The sequence below is a fragment of the Lepidochelys kempii genome, chromosome 10, assembly GCF_965140265.1.
Source record: "Lepidochelys kempii isolate rLepKem1 chromosome 10, rLepKem1.hap2, whole genome shotgun sequence".
Taxonomy (NCBI): domain Eukaryota; kingdom Metazoa; phylum Chordata; order Testudines; family Cheloniidae; genus Lepidochelys; species Lepidochelys kempii.
The window spans coordinates 3,768,224-3,789,472 of record NC_133265.1 but is presented as its reverse complement, the minus strand read 5'-3'; the positions used below and the strand labels follow the sequence as shown (position 1 = coordinate 3,789,472).

General features: G+C 45.2%; 1 protein-coding gene and 1 long non-coding RNA gene across 6 annotated transcripts in view; both read left to right on the top strand.

Moving 5' to 3' along the window:
- RAB26 (RAB26, member RAS oncogene family) overlaps positions 1 to 21,249 on the top strand; it is a 219,638-nt gene that overhangs the window by 70,414 nt on the left and 127,975 nt on the right. The gene's annotated exons all lie outside the window — the stretch shown is intronic.
- LOC140917848 (uncharacterized) lies at positions 9,370 to 13,434 on the top strand. Its single transcript, XR_012161025.1, has 2 exons — positions 9,370 to 9,799; positions 10,787 to 13,434. It is a non-coding gene; the product is annotated as an uncharacterized lncRNA (long non-coding RNA).

Genomic DNA, 21,249 nt, shown 5'->3' with positions numbered 1-21,249 from the left:
GTAGCAGGCAGTTTCCTTTCTCAGAGATCCCCATGTCTGCTGCTCTGATAAGTCCTGTGCCCAAGAAGCCCTGTCTCGCTCTTTCTCTCAGGGTCATGCTCACAGCTGCTTCTCCTGGCTTTTCTGCCTCTTAACACACCCAGGCAGCAAAACTAGTCACCTAACTCCTGGATTTGCAGTCTGGTAAACCCTTCAGCCCACACAATTTAGTCCTGACCTATCATGTGCCTTGGCCACGCCTTGTGTTGTTTGTAGCGTTCTCTGCTACATAAAGGAACTTACTTGCTTCTGTTTGGAAGAGTGCTCAGTGCAGCTGTTGACTTCAGTTCTGAGGCCGGCGGTTGTCTTTGGGTCAAAGACTCACCTGATGGCAGCCATTCGAACCTTTCAACATAACAGTATGTTACAGGCCACTTATTTTATTGTGTGACCCCTTTATAAAGCCTGCAAGCTTTTCTTCCCAGCGGCCCTGTCAGGGAGGTGATTGTTTGTGGAGAATACCCTCACCCCTGGTAGTAACAACAGCTGAGATGATTAAAAAGAAAAGCAGTTTTAAAGACTTCTTTTTCACCACTCATCCTGCTTTGCTTACCTCTTGTACCTCGCTCTCTGGCACTGACCTGCCTAATTGTATGGCCATTTCACTCTCTGGTGCCCTAGCAACAACGTTGTTTGGTTGGGTTTCTACAAATGCAGGGGAAGATTTAAAATCCAAGACCAGGTCAGATGTATTTTTAAATCTTGAAAATGTCTCCGTTTGTATTGGGGTTTGGAGCCCCTCTCTGCCCCCACCTGTCAAGGAATCTACACTCGGGACCGAAGCTGCTTGACGATGCCCTGCTGCATTTCCCCTTCCAAAAGAAACAATGAAAGGATTTTGTCATTTAATTTCCCCCCAAGGCTTGCCTGCCTCACCTGTTCACCTCTGCTGTCCAGTCGGGCTTGCCTGGCCGGAGAGTTGATGCAACTGACGCAATGGAGCTTCACCTGGCTGCTTGGGAGAATGAACTGTTCGCTTTTATTTAATTGTTATTACACTGTTTCTTTCAAGGACTGTCTCTCACCACCCTATTTATCCTCAAGTGTCAGAGTAGCAGCCGTGTTAGTCTGTATCCGCAAAAAGAAAAGGAGGACTTGTGGCACCTTAGAGACTAACACATTTATTTGAGCATAAGCTTTCGTGCTCAAATAAATTGGTTAGTCTCTAAGGTGCCACAAGTCCTCCTTTTCTTTATCCTCATGTGTGCCATCTGTGGAAGGGAGCTGGCTTTGGTGAATGCAGAAGTGAGGTAATCCGCTGCTCTCCTGGTTTACACACATTTAGAAACCCTGCTCCGCGCTCTCTTCCAACGTCTTCCTCATTTTACTTTGGCAGGTACTGGCTCCAAAAGGGAAACTTTGTGGGGACTTGGAAGAGCTGTTTAAGAACGTGGTAGAGCATCTCCTCGCGAGGGCTGGCAAAGGCTGGCTTAGAGCAGCCCGTAAGAAAAATCACGTGGAGGAACACAGATGTGTTCAGCTTTGGGATGCTACAAGTGGTGTGTGCACCTAGGTGATTGGATCTGATATGAATCAAACCTGTTGCTTAACCTGACTAGTGCAGCTTTTACCTATCTATAGATATATAGAACAGGTCAAAGATGCCAGAGTTTCAGCTCTGGAGACTGAAGTCTTTTAATGTGCACAGAACAGGTGCACAATAGGCAGGAGCAGTATCAGCTCTCTAATGCTAGGGTGGATTGATTTAAATCTAAATGGGAAATTACCAATTTAAATTAACAAGCAGGAAACCTTGATTTAAGTAATTGATTTTAGTCTTGTTTTGCCTTTGTACTTTTTAGCTATTTTCCTAAGGAAAGGTTGATTCTCATTGGTTGGTAACCATTAAAACATGTTGATTTGCAATTAAATATAGTCTTACACTTGATTTGGTGCTTCTTTTTGCTAATGAGAAGGATACACTATATCTATATATGTTTATTTAAACTATTATATTGCTTAACTTACATTATTCCGATTCTTAGTTTTTACATATTTATGTGTTAGAAAATGGAGAAAGGTGCACTTTTTATTTACTAGATAATTTTTCGTTTTTACCAAGCCCTACTTGGATTAAATTAAAGTTCAATTAAAATGCACAAAAGAGCAATTTAATTTTATCAGTTAAATAAAACAACTTTAAATGTGTGGGATACAGAAGAAAAAATTATCAAAGTTTATCAAAACATGATTTGCTTTTAAAACTGGAGATAAATAGTATAGTTAATTGCTTGACCACACTTTGGTTTGTTATGAAATATATTCAAGATGTCAAATAACCAATGTCAGTCAGGTTTATTGTTCGACCCAAAAATAACATAGTACAGGAAAAAGGTTCTGTAGAATACCAGTCTCCAGAAGCTGTCTCATGCAGCAATGTTCTGTTCACCTTACACAGAAGGTGTGTTCCCAAAGTTACACCCCTAAAGTCCACTTTATTCCCCACTTGTTTGCCAGTAAAAGGTACTATACATGTCATCTGAAACTTGAATTAACCAATTAGCTTTTTACCTGTTTTTTTTTCTGGTACCATGGTGTACCCTTATCTTTTTTCTGAACACGTACATTTCACATACTAAGGGGCATGCAGGCACCTCCTAGATCTGTACCAGGGTAGATTGGCTTGTGAGGGTAACTCCCTTTCTGTTGCTATGATAAAATAATCATATGTCCTGATACTGACAGTCCTATGTACTTAAGCCAAAACTTACATCAGCTAATTCAAGGTGTTATGGGATATGTAGCATAAGTGAACAGGATTATAATAGACATAGGCCAATCTGGGCTATATAACAGCCATATTTATGCTTAAATATTTGTGCTTATGTGTAATACATATGGCGCAGATAATGCATATTATCTGTATAACATATACGTGTGCTAGCCAGCGTATATTGGTCAACATAACCGATTTATGAAACAAAGGAAGCGTTAACTATAGTTAGTGAATTGAACTCCTTGTGATTTGAAACAATGTCCTTCAAGATTTTAGAATCAGTAGAGCTCAACCTCTCCCATCTAGTTTTCATTCATGGATTAGAAGAGGAAAACAAGCTTTCCTGCTTTTTCAACTCCCAATCGATTTCTTAACTTTGAATGAACTAGTCCTTGAACTGAATGAGTTGAATAAACTGAAAAGAAGAAAACAATCTCTCTGTAGCAGGGAAAGAGGCTATTGCTGTCAAAAGCTGCTTTAGCACTTCAACAGGCTCTGGTTCCCAGTGCTCAGCCAATGACTTCCACCAGCTCAGTGGTTTGTTTCTTTAAAACTCGGCTGTGAACATCTATTGCTTAATATAATTTTAAAAATTAATTTATATTATTTTAATAGATATAGAAAGTTCAGGTCTTAACAGAAGTTGTCATAATTTCAAATAGGATCATTCTTAAAAAAACAAAACCAAGTACAGTAAAAGCGGTTTTATCCGGCATGTTGGGGGAATGGGGAGTGCCGGTAAGTGAAAAATGCTGGTTAACTCAGAGGGAGGGAGTTTGGGTGCGGGGCTGGGGGTTGGGGTGCAGGAGGGGACTTGGGGTGCCGCAGCTCCCATTGGCTGGGAACCTCTGCCCCGAGCCCCCTCCCAGAGCCTGCACTCCACACACCCCCCGTGCCTCAGTCCCCTGCCGGCCCCGCGCCAACTGGACTATAAACCGGAATTTCAATGAAGATCAGAAATGCCGGTTTAGGGAGTTTTCCGGTTGGTGAAGTGCTGGATAAAACAGCGTTTACTGTACTTACTTTAATTTTTTTTAATCCGATCTTTATTCATTTATTTTATTTTGAAAAAAATCATTGATTTCTTTTTTTTTTAATCCACCCTGCCTAATGCTGACCAGGGAGAACCACCTCAACCAGTGAGTTCAGTCTCATGGCTGAAGTTCATGGCTTCTCAGTCCTCGGCTACCTCCAATGCTCCATTGGGATGGTGGCTTGTGTAGTGTCTGCTGGGGACCAGACACACACCGCTCAACTCACTTTGTGCTGGCCACTGAACAGGCATGAAAAAGTAATGACTTTCAGTCACTACCGACTTCGACAAGACTCAGACTGGTGGCCTGGGGTGACAGGCTGTGTGTCATTGCCAAGGCGTTACAGGTATGTCTACGCTGCAATAAAACAACCGCAACTGGCCCACGTCAGCTGACTCAGGCTCTCGGGGGGTCAGACTATGGAGCTATAAAATTGCTGTGTAGATGTTTGGGCTCGGGCTGGCACCTAGGCTCTGGGACTCTTGTCCCTACATGGCAATTTTAGAGCCCCATAGCCAGAGTCAGCTGACACAGGTGAGCCATTGGTGTTTCGTCACAGTGTAGACGTACCCTTCGAGATCTCCTGGCTGCAGATCTTACCTTTAGTAATCCCTTTTCAGGAACATTAACAACGCAGGCATTGCTACGGGAACCTCACCGATCTTCACTGGCCATTAGTAAGCCTTTAGCCAGCGTAAAGCCGAGATACTTGAGCTGTTAACTCGTTTATTAATCAGTTGTAGTTATTTGTAAATGCGAGGTGGGCGCTTCCCTAGACAGCGGTGGGTGTTTGTTAGTGTAGGGGCAGGAACTCGTGTCCAGGGCTGCCAGTCTAGATGTTGCACCTCCTGTACGGTAGTAATGAACCCTTTCAGCAGTGCTGTAGTTGGTAAGCGTGCACTGCAGCTCCCCACGCTGTTCCTGTTGCCTTGTGTGTACCAGTGGCCCAGGGCTTAGGGAAGTAGCCTGGGAGTTGGGAGGCTTGGGTTCAGATCCCTACTCTGCTGCAGATTCCCTGTCTGACCTGGAGCAGTTCATTTAGTCTCTGTGTGCATTTGATTCCCCATGCGTAAAGTAGGGATAATGGTGATGCCCTGCCTCACAGGGTGTTGGGAGGGGAAGGGGTTAGGTGCTCAGCTCCCATGGGAATCAACACTAGGATTAGGCTCGCTTACAGAAAGGACCCCCACAAGTTAAAGCTGTTCCTGTAATCCGATTCATTCGTGTGGAACCCCATCGCAGTCACTGGGGCGCTGCACACACACATGAGGCTCAGGGCCTAAAACCCATCATCGTTTATTTTAAAGAATAACTTTTAACACGGTCTTGACATCAAAGTCTCTCATGATTCATAGCTGAAGTTGACTCAGTATCTGCCACGTTCCTTTCAAAATGATTGACTAGTTTGGGATTGTTCAGGCAACATCTCTTGAAAGTCAAAAGCGAGTACAGGGTGTTTTTAGCATTGTACATTTTGGAGGGTACGTTGAGGTGCTGGATTGGCAGCTTGGGCACAAACTGCAGTGACTGACAAGATCAAAACAAACCCTGCAATTAGAACTTTATTATGATAAATAACAATATCTAGCTCTTGCGTGATGCTTTTCATCAGTCAATCTCAAAGTGCCTTACAAAGGAGGTCAGTCTCATTTATCTCTATTTTACAAATGGAGAAACTGAGGCAGTGAGATGAAGACACTCGGCCAAGGTCACCCAGAAGACCAGTGGCAGAGCTGGGAATGGAATCCAGGTCTCCTGAGTCAGTCTAATGGTCTACCCACTAGACCACACTGCCACCCTTATTTATAAATAAACATCATTTATTTATTTATTTTTAAAAGAAAAGCTTTACCAGGTCCTGAACCAGCCTGGGCTTTGTGCAGCTTGAGGACACCCCAGCTCTCCAGGCAAACAAAAGTTTGTAGATACGGCTGAAAATTGGATAATTAAAGATAAGGGGGATAATTAAAGGAACATAAGAACAGCCAAACTGGGTCAGACCAAAGGTCCATCTAGCCCAGTATCCTGTCTTCCGACAGTGGCCAATGCCAGGTGCCCCAGAGGGAATGAACAGAAGAGGGAATCATCAAGTGATCCGTTCCCTGTCGCCCATTCCCAGCTTCTGGCAAACAGAAGTTAGGGACACCATCCTTGCTAATAGCCACTGATGGACGTATCCTCCATGAACTTATCTAGCTCTTTTTTGAACCCTGTTATAGTCTTGGCCTTCACAGCATCCTCTGGCAAGGAGTTCCACAGGTTGACTCTGCATTGTGTGAAGAAATACTTCCTTCTGTTTGTTTTAAATGTGCTGCCTATTAATTTCATTTGGTGACGCCTAGTTCTTGTGTTCTGAGAAGGAGTAAATACACTTCCTTCTTTACTTTCTCCATACCCGTCATGATTTTATAGACGTCTATAATATCCCCCCTTGGTTGTCTCTTTGCCAAGCTGAAAAGTCCCAGTCTTATTCATCTCTCCCCCCAGTCAAGAGGGGGTTAAAGAGTTGCTGTGCTCACAACCTGCTGCACCTGTGGGGCTTGGCGGGCCCCTCAAAAAGAGGAGCCCAGCCCAGTTAATGTGCTGCTGTGAACACAGCAGACCTGGAGCACGGGACACTGTGTGCTAGGCTGCTCGCTGAGGAATGGCTTGAGAGTGCCTGAGCCCTCTGAGGAAGCAGAGGAGCTGGGTTTTGTTCCTTTGTTCGACTACGCCACAGCATTGGCTGTGTGAGTGCATAGGAGCCGAGGCTTCCTTTGTTCAGGGGTCTAAAGACTGCTTCCCCTCCCAGGAGTGTGGCTGCGGGGAGCTCAGTCTCCTGCAGGCGGTGGACGTTGGACTCCCTTGTCCCCTGTCCGTGATGCAGCCCGAGTGCCACACCTCAGACCCCGGCACCAGTCCGCAGGACAGCCGCCCATCAGGGATGGATGTACGAGATGAATGAGGTGCCCATCCTCTCCCCAAGGGGGAGCCCAGGAGACCTCACTTTTGACCCTCCCTCGAGCCTGCAGTGAGGCAGGGAGGGGTTAAAAAAAAGTCTTGTGAATGAAAACTCTGGTTCATTAAATATTGTGAGGGGAGGAGATGAGCCTGCCAAAGGAGGACTGATCCCCTGTGGCGCTCAGGTGCTCTGAGCCCCTGCCACTGCCTCCTACAGAACAGCAGGGTCTGCTGGGCCTCTGCCCTACCTCACGAAGTCGGAAAAAACTCCTCCCCCCTTTTATTTATGAGCAGCTGGAGCTTTTCTATCCGACTGTCAGTGCTCAGATGCCTGATAGACAGGATTATAGCTGTTAATTGCCTCTGAGGTTTTCAGAGGTGCCAAAAATAAGCACACAAGAATAGGTTGTGAGCTCCCGCTGTGCTGGGTGTCAGGAGCGAGCCCAGCAGGGACAGGACACTCTGGTTTTAAGAACACTCCTTCTTGTCCCTCCTGGCTCCGGAGCGGTCTCTCGTCCGGCCACCCGTCGGGTCGTGACACAGCCTGGTTCTGCAGCAGCTCGTAGATACGTGGTTTGGTTTTCAATTTGGTTGGTGGGGGTACATAATAACGAACTTTCCCAAAGGCGAGGAAATCCAGCCGGCAGCACCTTTGTGAGAGAGCCTGTTGTGATGAAATATGGAGGGGCAGGCATTGTCTCATTTGGCATGTACCGTGTCCGGGGAGATGTAAGGACCTTTGACTATTTGGAGCCATTGAAGAATCCATGGATGGGATGTTGACTCCTGTGCGCTGCTAATTCTATGTATCTAACCCCCCTCAGTGTCCATGGCTTAGGGGTGGCTCTTTATTTTCTGTCCTGTTGTATTCAACAGCTGCCATGCTCTTCCACAAAGGTGGTCCAACTCCACCCTTGGCTCGTTGCACTCTGTCAGCTCTGGCCAGTGATGTCCTGTAAAATGTTCTCTTGCTCCCATTTGACGTGGTCCTCTTCTGAGCAGAGTCTTCTGCTGAGTTGCATTGGGTTGCCTCTGGTTGCTGCTGACAGAACAGGGTGGTTGTAGATTCTGGATTTAGATCTTAGAGCAAGTGAATAAGGAAACTTGGGTATCTGTTTTGGGGTTTTTATATCTCAGTTAAGCAGAGGGTAGGGCTGCTTCTCCTTTACATGATGGCATGGGTGTGCGATGCATTGCTCCTCTTGGCTCACTCAGATCCTAGCAGCTAGAGCAGGACTGTTACAGCTCTCGCTAAGCAGTAGAAAGGCAAGTCCCATCAGTACCCTGGACATCCCGCAGGCCTCTTTTTAAAATTATCTCCATCACTTGGTTTCTCTCTCCTTGTTTTTCCTTCAGCCTCATGCTGCACAACTGAATGCGGTCACATGCCAACTTGTGTCTTCAGACTCAGTTGTGCTCACTCAGTCCTGCTTGGAGGCATAGAACTGGTGTCTTTTATGGGATAAGTATCCTGTGGTGTCAGCTGGTCATTGTCTTGAGCTCACTTCATGCATGAGAGGGTCTAAAACTTCTTTAATCAGCGCTAGTAATCACTGAATTATTTGGAATGCAATTATCATTCCTCGCAAGTCTGCTCATTCCCGTGGCGCCGCATGTTGTCAGCTACGGCTACGTGTCACGATTTGGGGTGCAAGCTGTCCTCGGCCATGTGCAAAGGGGCCACATTTTAATTTTGTTTCCAACAGGGCCGGCTCCCAGAAATAGACAGTCAGCACAATATCCACATAATGGCCAAACCACTGTGAAGTCGCAGTTGCAAGTCTGTTAGAATTTGCAAAGCTCATTTCACGAAGAGGAACGGATTTGCAGACATGTGTTCCATGCCTGAAAACTAGTTAGGCAAGAGAACAAGACTGTGCATAGCACCAGGTCTTTTACATATGCCAGGCTGTCCTCTAGCAGATTTCCCCTGTTTCCAAAAACCCGTGTGGGGCCTGGACTATGCTATTTGGTAGCCCGGTATCACCGGCTAGCTCTTCAGTGTGTGGCAGAGACACGTTTTTTTCTCTATTACATATTTTTTCTTTTTCAGTTGCTATTTCAGAAGCGGGGGGGAAGAGGGAGCTAGTTTTAGGGAGCTTTTCAGTAATTCTGTAACCTAATAAAGAATTTGCTCCTATTGTGCTATAAACACATGGGAGACGCAGTTTACCGGGAAGGGGGGGAAGTTCTAAAAGATCAAAGGCAGCACCTTAATTAAAATATATCTTGACATTTGATAGTGCACTGTGCTCAGCATTAGCATTCATGAGAATTCATATTTTCAGGCCTTTTATTTTCTGTATAATCAGGCGCTGGTATTGAATTTCAGCCTCCGTGGCTTTGCGCGCTAAGCCCAAGACACAGGAACTCTTTCTAATATTCTGGGTTTACCCAGAGATCTGTCTGAGTTTTATTTGGGGCTTGCTCCTCTGTTGTGGAGATGGATCTAAAGCGTAAATGGTACGGAGAACACGGACTCTTTTGTGCCGCCTGTGCGTCTTGTGAACTGTCTAAAGTGCTTTGTGGTGGATTTAGTAATCAGCAGCAGAACACTGTCTGTAGTTTGCTGATTAGGTGAAAGCTCAAACAAGCTTAGGCATAGGAAAGCATGCTCCAGATAAGCATTTCATTCTAGATGGACAACAGTCTCTTACTTGTTGGTGGCTTTCCCTTAGCCGCCACACTGGCCCCTCGACTGGAGTTAGGCTTATATTTTCTCATGACTGATCTGGCTAAAACTCTAACGATCTTTGGCTGAAATATTTCTGGATGCCTTAGAGATGGATCAGGAGCCCAATGATACATTTGGTATACCGAGATGATACATTATATATATTTCAAAACATTTTGATGGAACTCTCTTCAGGAACTTACACAGAATACAGGAAAATATCTGCTTGGAACTGTTTCAGTATCTTTAATTTTCTGCTTCTCTAAATTCTCCCTCTTGTAGATTCACTTGGCATAGAGCTCTTCGCTTCCTGTGTTTAACTAAGGAGCTGATAAACTGCTGCTGTGTTCCACTCCAGAGCCTTCTGCATTTCAGTGGCGGGTGCAGGCATGTTGTGTGAGTGTTAAGCATATCTATATAATCCTTCATATTCTGCCATATAGTAATTTGTTAAAGTGCTTTGGGATTTCTTAGGGATGAAAGGTGCTCTGTAAGAGGGTTGCTTTTCAAACTGCAGTATGTTCAGAGAATTTGCTCTGATTGCTGGAGACCACCATTTTCTAGCTATTCAAACCCCGATTGTTAGTTGGGGAGTCAGCCTGACCTCCAAAATTGTAGGCACAATTGCACCCATTTAGATACCCATTTAGATACTCATGTGCAGGAGCAGCAGCTTGGTTTGCCACAGTTGTGATCGCAGGTCTGGTTGATTACACCCACACTGGTGACCGGGTAGGTCTCAGATGGTAGGCTTTGAGAGCTGGATTCCATGTTCTGTGGCATCTGCGTCAATGCGGCGTGACTCCATTGAATTCAGTGGAGTGACGCTGCTATAATGGAGATCACTTCCAGGCCGTGTGACTTTGTCTTCCCAAATGGCTGGCTTCGGAGCGCTGAATAATATTTTTAATCAGTTTCTGACTGCAGCAGGCCAAATGGAAAATGACTCTCAGGGACCGCGCACGGCCCCATGAAAAACTAATGTGTGCTAATTGCCTCCAGTGCCTGAAAGCTCCTCACATATTTGAGTGCTGAGCCAAGAAATGGACCAGCTTTGGAGCTGTAGAATAAACCAAAGCTCTGCGGAGCAGATCCACTGAGCCTAAGGCTTTCCACAGTAGGCTGCTGCTTGCTGGCTCCTTTCTTTTGGCCAACCCAGCCAATCGCCTGCTCTTTCTGGTGTGAGCTCAGCAAGACTTCGTATGAACTCCGAAAACAATGTGTGGGTTGTAAACAGTCCAGATGCGAAAACAGTCCAAGTGTCACATTCAGGTACACGGACGTCTGTCATCGTATAGATGAGCCAAACCCTGCTTCGGTCCCCCAGTCCTCCTCACACGACAAAGAAAACGGGATTATAACTGTGTTGTGCTGTTTTTATAGGAACATAGGCCTTGCCAATGCCATCCCAGATGAAACCAATGGTCCATCCACTCCAGTATCCTGTCTCTGATGCCAGCCAGACTCCGGTGCTTTAGAGGAAAGGGCGTGACACCCTGCCATGGGTAGTTATGGATTGTCTGCTTCTCTGACATCCCATTCGATCTCCTTCATCTTTGAAATGTGTTATGAAAACTTTCTGAGGTTGCCTAGGAATGATCAGAGAATGGGGGTGTGGTCGGAGAGGCTAGGAAGGCAGGTTTCAGATCCCAGTTTTTTCTGGTGTACAGATGTTGTTGCTAGCTCATCTAAGCACTCAGCACCATGCTCTTAAAAACAGCTTTTCTACGTTTTCTTTTGACACCTCTGTGGTTAACTGAATGATCTGTTCAGAGAGTTCTTCACGTCCCCTGCCTTGTTAGGATTCGTCACCATGCCAAATGGACTAGGAATGCCGCTGGCAATAGATAATTATACCTTTGTTTCTGGTGCCCATGAGACGCGCTTTCTAGGCATGTAGTTTCCTTCCTCCTATGGCTCTTTGGTTGGTTGGTAGATAGAGAGTGAACCTTTGTGTAGCCTTTTGGGTGCTCTCCACGGGAATCAGTAGAGCTGGTCTGGTCAGTTATGACAGATGGAGTGTCCCCCGTCCTCCAGCCCTGGGTCACAAATAATTGGAGGAGGAACAGACGACTAGATGGAACTCAGGAGTCCTGTTGCCCAGCCTCATGCTCTGAGCACTAAGCCATGTATTTATTAAGGCCGTCCCTGGGCTCGCCTGGGAGGGTGCCTTTTCTTCTTAGACAGATGTTTCTATGGACGGCTAGGCCTTAGTGAAACACTCAGCTGTCTAAGTTCGTGGAGCAGGAGTCATAGCTTGTTCCATTGTATCAAGAGCCAGGTGGGGGATGGAAACCGAATCCAGAGGTGGAGCATTCTCGCAACACCCTGTAAGTTAACCCCTGTGGCCCCAGGTGAATGAATCATACCAATTGCTGTACTCCAGAGAACAGAAGGAAAGGGGGGTCAGCGGCACTGCATAGCCAAGTGACAGTCGTCTTTGCCAGTGTTATCCGCTCAGAGAGCGTCAAGGTGTCAAACACTCAGTGCGGCAGTCCAGAGCTGCTGTTGGAGTGGAGGAAATGGAAGTGCCTTAATGAAGAGACGCTGTCTGCCTGGGCAGAAAATGCTTTCACCCGAACTTCTGCTCTAGTCAAACTCCACCAAGCGCGTAGGGAATTTGGATACTTTTTAAAATCGCCCTCTATTAAGGATATAGAGCCCTGACAATTCCGTAAGTCCCTACTAGTCATGGGGTCTTGCCTCATGTGTTAAGATGCATTAGTATGTTATTGAGGCCCATATTTAAAAACAAATGTCGCCTTTCATAGGCCAGTGCAGCTGCGAGGACCAGAGATTAAAAATCAGTAGGGTTTCTGCTGTTTGCATTCGTGCTTTGGGTCACTCGTGAGGATGTTGAACTCTTTGGCCTTATCTGAGGGTTGCTGAAGTGTGGTCTGCAGGACACGTGGGTCACCAGCTTCAGTGGTGTTCAAAAATTGTCAGCACCCCCCCCCCGCCTTCCCAATCATGAGATTGGCTTAAAACCCAGGAGATTTCGGTAACATAATACATTCTGGGTTCGTTACTTACCCTTGGGCTTTTGAGTCTTTAGGGGTCTTTTCAAGGTTTTTCCCCACAACCATGAAGGCTAAAAGCTTGAAAGTGGAGATTCTCCCATCATCACATGACTTCAGGAGCTGGGGCTTTAAGATAAGCACCAACTATTAATGACTGGGCTGCAGCCACCTTCTTCTTCATCAGAGATCTGTAGCCTATGGAGAGAACAAGGCCCAGCATGCTCTGCTATTGTGATCTGAGCACCCTGCAGGTGGGACTGTGAGCTGGGAGACGGGGTTTCTATTCCTGGGTCTTCATGTGTGATTTTGGGTAAACCACCTAACTCCTCTGGGCCTCTGTCTTCCCCATCTGTGACCTGGGGATAATGTCGATCTTCCCTCACAGGGGACTGAGAGGCTGAACTTTTAGTATTTGCTAAACGCACTTTCAGATCCTGCTATGGAAAGATCCAAGTCTCCCCAGCCCGAGAGGTCAGCGTTGATGGAGTGAACTAGAGAAGATGCCCCTGTGTGCCTTGTACAGCACCAACCGCATTGTCCGTGTACCCGATGAAGCAACAACACGTGTCACTCGTTCGGTACCGGTATCAATTGCATGTTTACAAGATCTTCCAAGGAGGAAAGTAAATAGATGCCGTAAGGCAAATGAACTGTGAAGCAGGTTATGTGTTCTAATAGGAGACGAAAACCCCTTTCTAATTGAAAGACAGAGCCCCCAATTCCCCGCATTAGCACTTCCGTCTCATCTTCATTTCCAATCCAAGCAGCTGTCATTTGCCTAGTGAAGGTATTAAAAGTGGAAGAATAATTCTGAAAGATTGTATTTTTTTTGGCGGGGGGGATGTTAATCATACAGATGGTACAAGATTTTATTTCCCCTACAGGGCTAGTAAATGATTCACTACGTCACATTAATATATGACCTATTTTGTTTTCTTTTATGTAGCATTGATAAACACTGTGTGTACGGTAACTGAGAAATCAAATCAGAATAAATACGCTGTAAAGCTCCTTGCTCTGGCTCTCATGACAACGTGTCCTTGATGAGGAAAATAAATATGTAGATCTCTGAATTATTTATTCTTTGTATTGACAACAATCAACACAAACATCCCCCCCTCCCTCCCGTTTCCAAGGCTGTCTCTTTTAGGAACACATCTTCTCTAGTGTAAAGCAAATAAAAGATTTCATGAGTGAATAATACAGCTTGAGCCAGTGAACCTGCAGTGAGCCATGTCATGTTCTCCATCTCTGGTGAGGGGAGGTGTCTGTTGCTGATTTTCAGGTGCAGGGGGGGAGCCCTTTGGGAGCAGATACAGATCGATTTAAAAAAACCCCCAAATGTCTATATTTTAAGTCCCGATCCTGCAAAGAGTTAAGCAAGTCGATGGGGTTACCCACTTTTGAAAAGTTAAGCACGTGTGTCGCTGTTTAAGGATCAGGGCCTTATAGAGCATTGTTCGTTAGGATAAGAATGAGAGAGAACTTTGCAGAATCTTCCCCCTTGAATTTGTTACTGCCCCGCAGTTGGGAGTGTGGGGAGGGGGGCTAGGAGTGGGGGCAGTCCAACCTGTGTTAATACTTCTAACTAAAAATCCCCCTCAGCCTGGAAATAGCCTCACTCCTTTATAAGCTATTTGCTACTTTTGCAAACTCTTGCTTTTTAACTCAGTGTATGTTTCTAGCGCCTAGCTCCATGGGGCCATGCTCTCCACTGGGGCCTCTGGATGCCCCGGTAGCTTGCTGCTGTAATACAGGTTGATAGATTCTAGTCTGACCTCCTGCATAACACAACCCATTGCATTTCCCCCCAGCCCGAAACGTAAGCCCCAGAGCTGCAAAGACATACACACTTCACTTCCCCACCAGCGCGGCTACTCACATGCCTAAAGCCAAGCACATGCGAGGCTCCTTGCAGGATCGGGGCCCTAGTGGTCACATTAATATGGCTGGTGGCCCTTTAAACAAACTAGCCAGAAAACATTGCACAGCTCCTGCCTAGGGCATATCTGTGGCACGGAGTGCCCATGATGTAGCCACTCCCTACAGCGACAGAGACATTTTTTCCATGGCTATGTGTATTCCACCTCCCTGAGCTAGGTTGACAGACGAATTCTTCCATCGACCTACCTGCGTCTACTCCGGGGTTAGGTTGACTTAATTCTAGCTGTGGAGTTTGAATTTGTTACACCCCTGAGCGACCTAGCTAGGTCAATCTCCATTTTAAGTGTAGACCAGGGCTTAGTGCCGGGCTGGGACGGGGGTGGGCGGAGCTCTTGCAAACTTCAAAGCACTGTGGTTTACAAAAACGCTCTTATGTCTGCATTAGCTTAGATGACCCATTCCCTTCATCAGGACCGACAATGTTTCAGCCAAGCTGCCCTTGGCGTTTCCCAGTGGTGCTGATGAACTCATTAAACAGAGCAATTCATACTGGAAACGGAAATATGTCACCAACGATAAGCACTGGGACTCTGAGACGGTTTATTATTCCTTTTTTCCCACCCTTTCTTGCACCAAACTCAGCTGAAGAGCTGCACAGGCTGCTGGGCGAGACCTGTAGTGGGATTTACAGAGGAGCTGAGTATGACTTTATTTAAGAAAAAATATGATCCTGAACAGATCCGCTTCCTTCTAATCCATCAATAACAAGCGATTCCATATCTGGTGCCAGAGAACCCGTTTATACACAGACAGATGGGAATAGAAGAAGATAATTCACTAATATCTTAATCTATCCAGCCTAACAAGAGAATTGACTTTTATCTTGGACAGGGCTCATGGTCCCGGGAGTTATTAATGTTGCTTTAATGTAGCATATATGTCTCTTTATAAAGACTAACAGACCTACTTGTTTTCCCTAGATTTTGAGTGCTGCAAACACCAGTCACTGATGCTTGCCAGGTGCTATAAGGCTGTCCTATTTGTTCTGTACTCCTTTTCTCCCTGCATAGAATCATAGAAGATTAGGGTTGGAAGAGACCTCAGGAGATCATCTAGTCCAATCCCCTGCTCAAAGCAGGATCAACCCCAACTAAATCATCCCGGCCAGGGCTTTGTCAAGCCAGTAGGAAGGTTTTGAAAATGGCTGTTTTGAAAGTAAGAATATTGACAAGGGGGCAGGTGCTGTAGATCTCGCAGTGACAAAGGCATTTTATAGAGTCCAGTTGTACCTATAAAGCTGTCAGTTTGTGACCCGTGTGGTTTGTTTGTATTAGGTCTTTTGGGGAGGCTTGTGTAGCTCTATCTCGTCTTACGCCCACATCCTTTATTTCCTGTGAAGTTAGGCACGCACTGGGACCAACACCTGGGTCTGCATTTCCCTTTGCAGAGCACAATGGTAGGGATCTCTTGTGTGCCGTTCTGTAGAATGTCTCCCAGCGAGTTCCTGGCAGTGTGCATTGCTTTCTCTTGCACATCTACTGTCTGTGGAAGGTGCATTGTCCTGATTCTCGTGGTGGTTCAGACCTCTCTTTTGGGCTTCATGAATAGACTCCGTAGACATTCGCGCTGGAGAAGACCTCGTTGATCCACTAGCCAATGCAGGATTGTCCCCTACACTCTCTCGAGTTCTCCCAACTATGCTCTGACTTTCAAATGTTGCTCTTTAACTCTGTTGGCTCCTTGGGAGCTTCCACGCTTTCCTGTTTTCAGAGGTCTGTTAGGATTATTGCTAGGCTGAGCCTCCCAAGAACAAAGCTGTCTCTGCATATAAGTGGGCTTGGACGGATTCGCTTTTTATTGGTAAATGTCTGTAAATATCAATTTCACCAGACACAGAGGGAAGAAAGTGTTTCCATCAGTAATCACTGAAATGTACAGCGAGGCAAAGTAAGAAAAATGCTGCTTGCAAACTTATTCGAGTTTGGTTTAAGGCTATTTGTGTATTTTGACACATGTCACTGACAGTTTGTGTTTTAACGGTTATAAAACTTTCACTTTTTGAAGCCCAACACTTACTGCTATTAAATAGTTATTGTCTGACCCCCATTGCCTGACTCCCCCCATGATTTTGTGCAACTGTGAAAATTTAAATAAAAACTGAAAACAATTCTTAAAAAGAAACATAGATATCACTTGAAATTCTTTTAAAAAATAAAAATCAAACTCTGCCACAGCTGCATATCATCCACCCGCTCTGGAGCGCTGTCTTGGTAATTTCACTGGGCAGTCGCTGGAATGGTCTGTGTGGGAGCAGCTCCCCGAAGGGAGCAATGGGAAGTAGGGAACTGGTGTGTTTTGGTGAATGGGGTGAGAATTCTAAGGAATGAGCTGGCCCAGGAAATGGCTTAGTAATGAGCTGTGTTTGCGTGGCCTATTGCCGAGTTGAGTAGCCGTTGTTACACACTGTTGTTTCTGAAAGGCTCTTGGCACTGGGGACTGGTCAGTCTGCTCTGAAGTTCGTCTGTTGCTGACAGGAGCATGTGGGTTTTTAAAAAAACAAAGCCTCTATTTTTAGCTGCGGAGTGGAAGTGCACAATCCTGCCGAGAGAATAAATCAACCTGGGCTGGAAAATAAATTACACTTCTCCCTGCAGAAAGTTTATTGGAAGAATGTGGGAAATGATCTATTTATATGTGAGCTGAGAGCATCACCAGTGTGCAGTGGGAATCTGTCATTGTACCAGATATATATGTATTTGGGCTGTCGATTTAATGACAATTAACTCACACGATTAACTCAAAATTAATCGCAATTGATCGCCGTTTTAATTGCACTGTTAAACACTAGAATACCAATTGAAATTGATTATTTTGGATGTTTTTCTACATTTTCTTATATACTGTATTCTGTGTTGTAATTGAAATCAGTGTACATTATTTTTTATTGCAAATATTTGCATTGTAAAAATGATAAACAAAAGAAATAATATTTTTCAGTTCACCTCATACAAGTAGTGTAGTGCACCAATCTCTTGGTCATGAAAGTGTAACTTACAAATGTAGATTTTTTTTTGTTTGTTACATAACTGCACTCAAAAATAAAACAATGTAAAACTTCAGAGCCTAGAAGTCCACTCAGTCCTACTTCTTGTTCAGCCAATCGCTCAGACAAACAAGTTTGCTTCCAGTTACAGGAGATAACGCTGCCCTCTTCTCATTTTCAGTGTCACCAGAAAGTGAGAACAGGCATTCGCATGGCACTTTTGTAGTCGGCACTGCAAGGTATTTACATGCCAGTTATGCTAAACATTCATATGCCCTTTCTTGCTCTGGCCACCATTCCAGAGGACATGCTTCCATGCTGATGATGCTCATTTAAAAAAACAATGTGTTAAATTTGTGACTGAACTTCTTGGGGGAGAATTGTATGTCCGCTGCTCTGTTTTACCCGCATTCTGCCATATATTTCATGTTCTAGCAGTCTTGGATGATGACCCAGCACATGTTGTTCATTTTAAGAACACTTTCACTGCAGATTTGACAAAACACAAAGAAGGCACCAAGGTGAGATTTCTAAAGATAGCTACAGCACTCGACCCAAGGTTTAAGAATCTGAAGTGCCTTCCAAAATCTGAGGGGGACGACGTGTGGAGAATACTTTCAGAAATCTTAAAAGAGCAACACTCCAATGCGGAAACACATAACCCGAACCACCAAAAAAGAAAATCAACCTTCTGCTAGTGGCATATGACTCAGATGATGAAAATGAACATGCGTTGGTCCATGCTACTTTGGATTGTTATTGAGCAGAATCCGTCATCAGCATGGACGCATGTCCTCTGGAATGGTGGTTGAAGCATCAAGCGACATATGAATCTTTAGCGCATCTGACACGTAAATCTCTTGCAACGTCTTAATGTCTTAAGCTTGTAAAAATGCCATAAACAAGGTTGCATGTGCACCCATAACTCTGTGCATGGGCATTCCAACGCAGCCTTTAATTCCACACTTACCCCGCTGTTGCTCAGCATGTACGAAGCAGATGGGGGCATTAGACCGATCACACTTTTAAAAGTGTCCTCAAGTTGTGAGGACAATGTCTGCTGGTTGTACAGAACTAGCTTTGAGATATCCATTCCAAGCACTGGCCATTCTTGGCCTTTCTAGGCTCCTGTATATTGGGCAATGTAGTAACACCACCCATTGATCACAGGTGTAGCCACTGGAATGGACGAAGGACAGGTGCTCTTCCGTTGTCTCCATACCTCTCCCCCTTAAAATTGTCTTTCCTATTCCTTCCCCCCTTGATACAATGGCAGGACTCTCCTCTACTGTCAGCACGTGAGTGGTTTAGAGCCTGCGTCCTCACTGCAAAGTGGGTGGATTCCCTGCACCCCAGCCGTAGCCTGTACCTCCAGTCGAGCCAGCTAGCCTGGGCTGAAAGCACGATCACCCTCGGTCAGAAGTTTCTGAGTCGGTGGCAGGACAGGCGTTGGGGTAGCATCCATGTTAACTTTGCAGTGAAGATATAAATGTTTTTATGTGGTTGCCGCATTGAGCCTGCCCTTCCCTACCCCGTGTCTGTTGTTATGATTTGCCACCTGCTTGGATTCCTTGAAGAAAATCCAGATGTCTGCAAGGAGGCCATATATGAGCTCCCTAAAGCCTTTATCAAGGAGCTTGGTATTTTTCACATAAGCCCAAGAGTTTGCATGCAGCACTTGTATCGTTTAACAGTCTTGTGGTTTAAAAATTAAGTCATGACTGCAAACCCAAGTAACTGCCGTTTTATTTCCCCCAAAGGCTCGGCAAGATTTCTGCTAAAAGTCTTATCCCCAGAGAGGTGGAGTATCAGTGCCAATACATGCCATTTTTGATAGGGGAAAAAAAGCTAGGGAAATTTACAGAGGAGATAAAAACAAACCAGTCCCGCCAGTGAAGAACAGACAGGCATACAAATTCGCAATGTTTATCATTATTTACAGTTGCACAATCTCTGTTTGAATGGCCGCCATGCTTTTAAAAAGACTCTTAGCATCTTGGTTTTGTGAGTTTTTCAAAATAATATAGCCAAGGAGAATGAGTAAATGCCAATACGCCCTCAGTCAGCCAAACAAAAGTCACGATCTGCCCGTCTGGGGAGTGCACGGTTTCCTCTAGGGAGAACGTGTGTGCATATGTAGGTGGTCCCATCTCCGGTGCTTGGGGAATGTTCTTGAAACATCAGATGTCCTGGAAGGTGGACTAGACCTGATGCCCTTCTGGAAGGGAGGTTGCTCAGTCTCTCTTTGTAACTGAATTCCTGTTTTTTTTATATTCCATAAGACTGTTGCTGTAGGATAAATATGAAATTAAAGAATTAGGGTTTGGTTAAGGAAATATATGTTTTGTAGAGAGAGGCCCTGGCTAGCTAGCAGAAGGAAGGCCTTGAACGTTGAGCTGTAGGGCCAGAAGGAATGGAGTAGGGAGGATGTCTGGTTCACAGAATAACCAATGAAATAAGGGGAAGTTTCTGAAAAGGCCCGTGACCGAAAGGGGTGACTGCAGATGGTTTTAAACAAGACAAAGAATCTGTCTTAAAATGAATCAATATGGCGCTTGCCACCCCATATGCCAGTATTTTCTCCTATGTAAACCCAGGTGCAAAGGAAAAACCATTGGTCAGCCAGAAGGAGGGGAAGAGACAGGGAGGAAAAGCCTTGGGGAGAAGGGAGGTTGTAAATCTTGTCTGGATTGAGACAGGAAAAAAGGGCGAACTGTCTGAGTGTTAGTTTTTAGCTGAAGTCGGTAATAGGCAATGACATCACCTGTTTGTTAAAGGGCATAAAAAGTAAACTCTTAAAGGTTTCATTGCTCATACCGGCCTGAGCAGGTGGGAGCTGACCAACAGGGGTCTAAGCACCACTGGGTTTAGCCTGTTTGTAAGTATTTTCATCCAATGCTTATAAATGTTTCTTTAGAGTTTGGATGTAGTAAATTGCTTATTATTTAGGCTTTTTAGGCATGTTTAGGGCAATTGTACACCTACCATTTGGCTTTTAGATTTAATAAAGGAATTGATGGTTAAATTGGTGCCTGGTGGTTTCCCATATTAATAATTTCTAATATTATTAATAATTCCAGCAGTTGGCCCCCACACTACTTCTTGCTGCACATTCTCCATTTGCTATAGCACTGTTTTATACAGTCTGAACTCAAGTCTCTGTCCATTCTTCTGGCTCACATCCTACATTAAATGCTCATTCTCATGTATGAATTATTGTGCTGAATGAATTTTGATTCAAACCATACAGTTTCCTTATAGAGTCCCTGCTTCCTGCTCGTCTGTTCCATTCTTCTTAGCATGAATTCGTATGTTCTAAATCCACTCCTGCCGACCCAGAGAGTCTCTCAAACAACCATGGGGACTGCTCTTTGCTTTAAGGCCAAATGTACTTCCTCAGTTCCTGGGTCAGGCTTCTGATCAAGACTTCATACTGGGTGCGGTGCAAGTGACTGAAAGAAGCAAGTCTTTAGCCCGTTACCCTGCGGGATGCTAGCTTGGGTCCTGCTCTCTCTCGGGCCAGCTTTCTGCTCCTGGTGAGGTGATGCTTTTTGGCTCCTTGCAGCTCGATTATTAATCGCTCCTGTACCCGGGGGAAGGCACAGAGGAGGGTGGCAGGGTGAAAATCAGGCCGCAATGTTGTATTAGGGGGTTTGATGCTTCCCTGCTGCACCCGTCTCATTGTTCTGCTTAAGGACACCTTCCTCCTTTCTGGTGGCTTGTGCCAAACTAGGTTACATGGGTGATCTTGGGAGGGGATTGCTGAGTGCCTGATGGTGCTGTTATGCTCTCTGGCTCATGGCATGTTTAAAAGTTTCTTTTCTCCAGGAGCAGCCCCGAAGAGGAGGAGAATTTTGGCTATGGAAACTCACGGCTCAGTATGCTTCTGATCAGGGAGT